Raw genomic sequence first — 7,790 nt, 5'->3', positions numbered from 1 at the left:
TGGAAGATGGAAAAGTAGGACAGGGAGGGGTATTTTTTAGCACTCCATCTATAAGACTGAGAGGGGAAGAACTGGGGAAGATCCTGCTAGTTAGCAGCAGCTGGGTTGCTGAGTTTGTTTTCCTCTCTGCACACATATATAGGGCTGGGGAGCCCAGAGAGGCTGAGGAGCCTTTGGGCTGTTTTTGCCTCTGGTTCTTAGCCTGAGGGTCGGAGCCTACTCAGCTGGTGGAGGGAGAAGAGCCCCTTAGCAATCTGAAACTCCCCCTCCCTTTCTTGTCTGTTGCGTCTCTTTATTGTTAACTACTTTGGGTCCCCATTAGGAAGTAAAGCAGAATACAAATGTATTAAATAAATAAATAAAGCAAAACTCCCTGAAAGTTAAAAAGAAACTAGTACACCAGGGATGAAAGCTTTTGGACGGTCTGCTTCCTAATATGCTAGCTTTCTGTTTGCAAAGTAGTGTTTTAATCTAGGGGAGCATTAAAAAGTGTGACATCCACCTGAAGTGGAGCAGTCCATTCTGCCACCTCATTCTGCAGTATGTGGAGACCAGGGCTGATCTGAGGGAGCTGTTTACTTGTTTGCTCCTCTCTGACCAATCCATTGGCTCTGTTGGATTCCTGGCTGTCATCTCCCCTGCAGTCTTGTGGTTCTTATTGGAGTGCCATTCATGTGTGCCTTGCTTTCAGAACTCCACACTTGATCCTGGTCAATCAGTGTGCAGATTGCGGCATAGCTATGTGGCAGTTTTCCACTCCATGCTCACTACCAACCTGGGGCTTGGAAGGGTTGTCCAATGGGATGCACAGGCATGCTCTTGTCAGGTGGAGGGACAGGGGCCTCCCCTTGCACACACACCCTGATCAGTGTTGGCATTCTATAAGCCAGGCAGCCTGCATGAAAGGGTGGGGAAGCACAAGGGTTGTGGAGATGAGTAGGAGATGGTGACAACACTGATCCCCTTGAGTGCAGCATAGGGGGATGCTGCATAGGGGCTTGTTGCCCAAAATGATTGGCATGTTGTGCAGACCGTCAGCATGAAGCTTGCTCCAAGGAACTAGTGCATGTCCACTATGTTGTTTCTTTCTCTGGAGCCCTATCTAACCAGGTGTATGTGGCTGATGTCATGCCAAGGGTTGCTGGGGGGGGGATTCCTAATGCCATATGCCATGTCTTGTTTTTGTGCTCCCACTAAAGTATGTGGTTAGAGAACTGCTCCCAAGTGTGTGAGGTGTGGGTTATAGTCTCATGTCTTCCTTCTGTTCTGGCACAGGTCATCCTGTTGCTTGCCAAAAGGTACACTCTGCCATCTTGCCAACAAGTGTTTGAACATAATTCAGTCCAATGGCCCATTTGCCTTTCCGTACCAAGCTATGAGGGAAATGGCAAAAACACTTCCTGTCATTGTGCAGTTTTGTATTCTGTTCCTGCTGCCCTAGTGTCTGTTTCCCTTTTACCTGGTGCTCTGTAGCCCCTGTAGCCCACCATCCCAACCATAGATCTGAGGCCTTGTATGGAAGAGATCTTGGGAGTTGCCTCTGCCAAATCAGCCACGGAGGCATATGGTGGTGTGACTGGAGCATCCAGAGCTGGATTTATGCACAAACTATGTGAACCACAGCATGGGACCTCTAAACGCAAAAAAATTACCAAAAATTATTAAATTACCATAGGGGGTAGATTATGCTGTAGGGACTTGATATAGGTTAGGGCTTCAGTATGTCTTCATCCAGTCCTGTGTGTGGTCATGTTTCCTTCCTCAACAGGGTACACCTGGCAAAAGGATAAAAAATGCAGAAGAGGACTCAGATATGTGTGTAACTCCATGGTAAGTGTCCACTCCAAGGGTCTTCCTGCTCACACCACCCACCCTCCTTAGTGTGGAAGTGCTGTGTTTCCTTTGTCCTATCCCTTATGTTCTGCAAGTGAGTGGGGGCAGGGTGACATCAGGGGGTGTGGCTGTATCTTGTGTACTCTGTGGCTGCTTCCATTTCCACCTGCCCTCAGGGTGATACTGTGATTGGTGGGTTGTGGACTCCCATGCTGAACCATGTTATATCTAAAACACAGAATTAGCAGGGTTTTGTCCCCCATGCTATTTAACATCTGTGCAAAAATGCTGGAAGAGATGAGAAAGTGGTTGTCCTGAACTGATGGGATGGATGAGCGCTAACAAACAGAAACTCAATCCAGATAAAACTGTGGTATTGTAGATAGATAGATAGATAGATAGATAGATAGATAGATAGATAGATAGATAGATAGATAGATAGATAGATGATAGATAATAAGGCCGAGGGTTGAAGAGCCTGTTTGTTCTGGGCAGAGGTTGCATAACTTGGGGAGCTTTTTGCTCTGGGGCTACAGTTGGAGGCACAGAACTCCTGTGCAGCGTATAGGCCTTTGCTTCAGCCAGTTCACCAGCTGCAGCCCATCCTTGAGAGTCATAACCTGGCTAGAGGTGCCCAGGCTGATTACTCTGACTGTACTCTGTGTGGGGCTGCCTTTGACAAGTGTTCATAAGCTTCTGCTGGTTTAAAATGCAGGGACTAGGCTGCTAGCAGGTGTAAATTGCAGGGATTAGATCTCTCCAGTTTACAAACTCTGTGCTGGCTGCTGGTTCACTTTCAGGCACAATTTTGTAGAGCTGGTTATTACCTATAAAGTTTTTCACAGCCTGGATCCAGGATACCTAAAAGAGCATGGTACCCGATATGAACCTGCCCACCAATTAAGAGTGTCATTAGAGCTCCTGCTCTCTGTGCCTCTACTATCACAGACTAGGTAGATAGCCACCAGAGAAAAGAATCTTCTGTAGTGGCACCCTCCATATATAAATTCACTTGGCACTGAAAAGCAAAGATGCTTTTTTCTCTCAAGCCTTTATTAACCCCCCCTCCATGTTTAATTATTAGCGTTCTATAGTTTTATTGGTTGATTTATCAGATTGTTCCAGTTTGGTGTAGTGGTTAAGTGCGTGGACTCTAATCTGGTAGAACCGGGTTTGATTTCCCACTCCTCCACTTGCAGCTGCTGGATGACCTTGGGCAAGCCATAGTTCTAACAAGACCTGTCCTTGAAAGGGCAGTTTCTGTCAGAACTGTCTCAGCTGCACCTACCTCACAGGGTGTCTGTTGTGGGGAGGGAAAGGGAAAGGAGTTTGTAAACCGCTCTGAGACTCTGAGTGAAGGATGGGGTATAAAACCAATCTCCTCTTCTTCTTGTATCCCACCATTCTTTCAATAGGCTGTGGCAATCCTTAAAAGTCCCACCTCTCCCAGGGCTCTGAATCAATCCTTGTGATTTAGGCCTCATGCAAATCCAAGTGATTTTCAGCCAGCCAGAGTCCATGGGGGTCGGCTTAGGGAAGAAAGCTTACTTTAGTGTGACAAATAAGTACCCTGTTAAGTGGCCATCATTCCTAACTGGTGTGTGTGGGTTCTGTGGTAAGGTGCTCTGTCAGAGAAAAGAGCAGCCTTGAACCTGCTGAGGTACCCTGTCCAGAGTAAGGGGCATCAAATCTCCCCTCAGGGGTTATTTACTTTATTTGAGAGCCAGCTTTATGTATCTTAAATTACCCACACATCATGTTTACCTTATAAATACTTATTAAATGCTTCATTTTCTGTTAAATAAACCTTTATTGTTCATCTCCATCTGTTTCTTGTCCATCAAGACAAAAATCTAACAAGTAGGGGTTTCTATTTACTTCACATATTGCAGCCTTAGTCTAATTTCCAAATAAGAGACCATTAGAGAGCACATGTGTCCCCCCTCTTTATTTGATTGTGGGTAGATGAGGGTAAAAAAAAAATCTATAGGAGAGTCCAGAGCAATGTTCCCTCTAGGCTGCGGAGTCCTCTGAGCAAAAATTCTACTTTGTGAGCTACTGGCATTTAAAGTTGTGAGCGAGCAATTTGGCCGCTGCATCAGTTAGTTTGCTCTGGAGCCATCCTTCCTGAGCGAAGACAAAAATGTGTGAGCTGGAGGCTGAAAACCTGTGAGCTAGCTCACACTAACTCAGCTTAGAGGGAACACTGGTCCAGAGTTGGGGACTGGATATTCTTCAGTCCAAAAGACAGCTCAACAGCAACAGCAGCAGCCATCCTCCTCCTCCTCCTCCTCCTCCTGCTCCCCCCCATTCTGACCTATTGGCTACCCATGTTGTGCCACATCATTAAGATAATTGAAAACAGAGAGTTGACCATCCACAAAGACATGGCTGATGTGGACCTATCTTGACTAAGATTCCAACACTCAGGAATAAGATCTGCACAAAACCTGCAATCACAAAATTTCGATCTAGGGAATTAATGTTTGCGAACATGGATGCAATCAGTTCCACCTGATATCCACCAACGAGAGGCCCTCAGGATTTGACCTGCCACATAAAGTATGGAAGATGGCTAGTAGAATATGAACAGGCTTTGGCAGTTGTGCAAAATGGAGCAAAATACCAGGACCTGAATTCTATTGTGGTGCAGCCCACCAAACTGTTCTCCATCTGTCACAGGAATGTGAGCGTTGTGTTTTCTAGGGAGATGTGATGGAGCTCTTTGAACTCTCCCCAGCTGTGATTGAGTGGATTAAAATTTAGATATTAGTATTTAGGGGGATTACCCAATTGGTCTGCATACTCATTGTATCAACTTGGCTACATATAGTATATTATGATATGTTTCCTGTGTGTAACTCTGCTATACAATAAATAAATAAATAACCACATACCGTCACAAGGCTTCCACTTGTTTTATGTTGGCTGATACAGGTTATAACAGTTCCATCCTAAGCTTAGTTACACCCTTCTAAGTCTCCTGACTTCAATGGACTTAGAAGGTATAACTTTGTTTAAGATGGCTTTGTAAGAGCACCACACCAGTGTGGTTGGAGTGGGATCTGGGAAGTCTGTGTTCAAATCCTTGCTTGCCATAAGAGAACATAAGAACATAAGAGATGCCAATGTTGGATCAGGCCAAAGGCCCATCCAGTCCAACACTCTGATTCACACAGTGGCCAGAAATACCAGGAGCCATCAGGAGGTCCACCAGTGGGGCTAGGACATTAGAAGCCCTCCCACTGTTGACCCCCCCCCAAGCACCTAGATGACAGAGCATCACTTGCCCCAGAGTCCCTATCTGTACCTTGTGGCTAATAGCCACTGATGGACCTCTGCTCCATATGCTTATCTAATTCCCTTTTGAAGCCGTCCATGCTTGTAGCCGCCATAAATCTTACTGAGTGACCTTGGGCCAGCCATGCTTCCCTAGCCTAACCTTGCAGTGTTAGCCTCAGCCTCCTGGAGTTGTGAGGATAAAACGGAGGAGGGGAGAACAAAGTATGCCAGCCTGAGCTCCTTGGAGGAAGGGTGGGATAAAAAGGTGCTACATAATAGATAGTTCTGCTGGTTGTAGATATTGTTGTAAGCTGCAGGCATTTACACAGAGAAGCAGGGAATAAACATTTTAAGTAAATATGTAACGGCATATTCTGCATAGTATATAACTGCATAGTGTTCCAGCTTGCCTTCGCGCCACCTTATTTTCTTTCTCCGTTGCCTGTCTTGAATCGATTATTAAAGTGCAAGCTCTTTAGGGCAAGGATATATCTTTTTGACATTGCTCTGCAAAGCTCCACTGATGGTGTTCTAGTAGCACTAATAATATAAAACTGATGCCATTGAGCCTGCTGCATCCAAAAAGCTTGCAGTAGCTATCCTGGCAAGTGGATCAGCAGGCAGTGTGCCCATTCCTTAGAGTGACAGCTTCTTGGTGAGTCTAGAGAAGCACAGGGAAAAAGCCTGCAGAGACAGTGTAGTTAGTAGCTGTTGGGAAAGGAGTAAATATCGGAGGACACCAGACATGTGGGATCCTCCCGTTGTGATTAGTACGTCCATCCTCCACTTAATGGAAGGCGCTTTAGGGGTATACATTTCTGGAACGTTTTGACATCTTTACATCTTCTCATAATGACCATCTTACCATTGGAGATTGGGAGGAAAGGGCTAGCAATATTAGTGGTAGCCCTAGGCAACTGTCTGCTACTGAATTAGGGAGCATTGGTGATGGACAAATGAGCCAGTCCTGGCTTTTCCACATTCCATCTTTCCCTTTGGATTTCCAGTACTTTTTATTTCTATAGAAATGGGGTGCAAACGTAGAGTTATCTGAGATAAACTGGAACGGGTACTTTGTCCTGTTTGAGAAAGAAATCAGTATTTCTTTGGTGTTCTGTCAGTGTCAAGGGCTGGACAATGCAGGGACATGATGTTACCCAGAACTTACCTGAGCAAAGACAAATATAGAGGCTACTTCTTCCTGGCCTTGTTCTATTCAATTTTATATGAATTCCACAATTGCCCATATCATGTGTGTGGGCTAAGACGGATACTTGGTCCAGATAGCAGATGAGTTGGATAGAAATGCAGAACTGGAGGAGGGAGCTCTGACACGAGATTCCCTGGCCTTAATGTCATTAGTTTATTACAACTGGACAAAGTGCTGTATGGTTATCAAGATGGCACACAACTGCTTTATCAGCTTTGCTAGCTGAAGAAGTGTGCATGCACATGAAAGCTTATGCCCAGAATAAAACTTTGTTGGTCTTAAAAATGCCACTGGACTCAAACTTTGTTCTGCTGCTTCAGACTAACACAGCTACCCACCTGAATCTTTGGTATATGGGGGCAGTTATCTTTTTTCCTAATTTTGTGTATGTGTCTCAAAGGACTCTGGATTAAGGGCATGTATGCTGCAGTTTCCCAGGCTGGTAAAGAATGAGGAAGAGCTGACTTGCAGAGTGGAGTGCCTAGAGTTGGAGAACTACCTGGGGCTTAGCAAGTATAGAGGTGTACTTGGAAGAACAGGTGCATCATGGTCCATCTAGGTTGGTTGCAACACCCAGGCAAATGCCAATGCCAGGTGAAGGGAATTAAGGATTCTGCATTCTGAAGCAAAGACCATGAGGTTACAAGGGCAGCTTTCAAACATCTAAAAGATTCTCATTTCTTACTCAGCAATTTTTTCAAAATATCAAAACCCTTAATCCTTTCAGAGGAAAAAAGATGGATTCTCATAGAGGCCCATGTTTCCCCCCAAATATTTAAGTATGCTTTTTAGTTCTTCAGAAAATATAATTTAATAATTAACATTTACAGCAGATGCTCCCAGGAGGCAGCATTATTGACAGTGGCCAAGACCAAACTTCCCCACCCCACAACGCTGCTGGACATGAGCAGCTGCAAACACCCTGACGATTCGATTCTTATTTGGACTGTCTGTTCAGCACTATTGGCTTCTTCTTTCTGCAAGAGGGTGTTCTCCATCTCTATGTGTCCTGTACAACTTACTCTCTTCGTGTACTCCACGTGCTCCATCTGGTGTTCAACAGCCGCATAGCTTGCTGTTCTCTTTTTTGGATGCTTCTGCCTCTTGCCAGCAGGGGGAGTGGCTCCCACATGAATAAAGCTTAGCCAGGCTTCTGAGGTCCTTTTTGTCAACGGCAGTTTCAGGAACAGTGGGTGCATAATGGGTGCATCTTGCTCGTGCACAGTTCTGTAAAGAAAGGGCAGGAGTCCCCCCCCCCCCGAGCCTTGTCACCTGTACACAAAGTGGCACAAAGTCCTCACACTATGACCATTGTCTCTGCAGAAGACACAGGGTTTAAGATGTTTCCCAGGCTGTCAGTACCACACAAAGGAGGCCAGCAGAGGCAGCTTTCCTGGATCTGCCTTTTTTGTAGAGGATTCAAGTTTCCCTTATCTTCCAAGTGTCTGCAGCAGCATCTCTGTAC

This window comes from Gekko japonicus, unplaced genomic scaffold (assembly GCF_001447785.1).
Source record: "Gekko japonicus isolate JY-2015 unplaced genomic scaffold, Gekko_japonicus_V1.1 scaffold59, whole genome shotgun sequence".
Taxonomy (NCBI): domain Eukaryota; kingdom Metazoa; phylum Chordata; class Lepidosauria; order Squamata; family Gekkonidae; genus Gekko; species Gekko japonicus.
Note: the sequence above shows the minus strand (reverse complement) of the source record.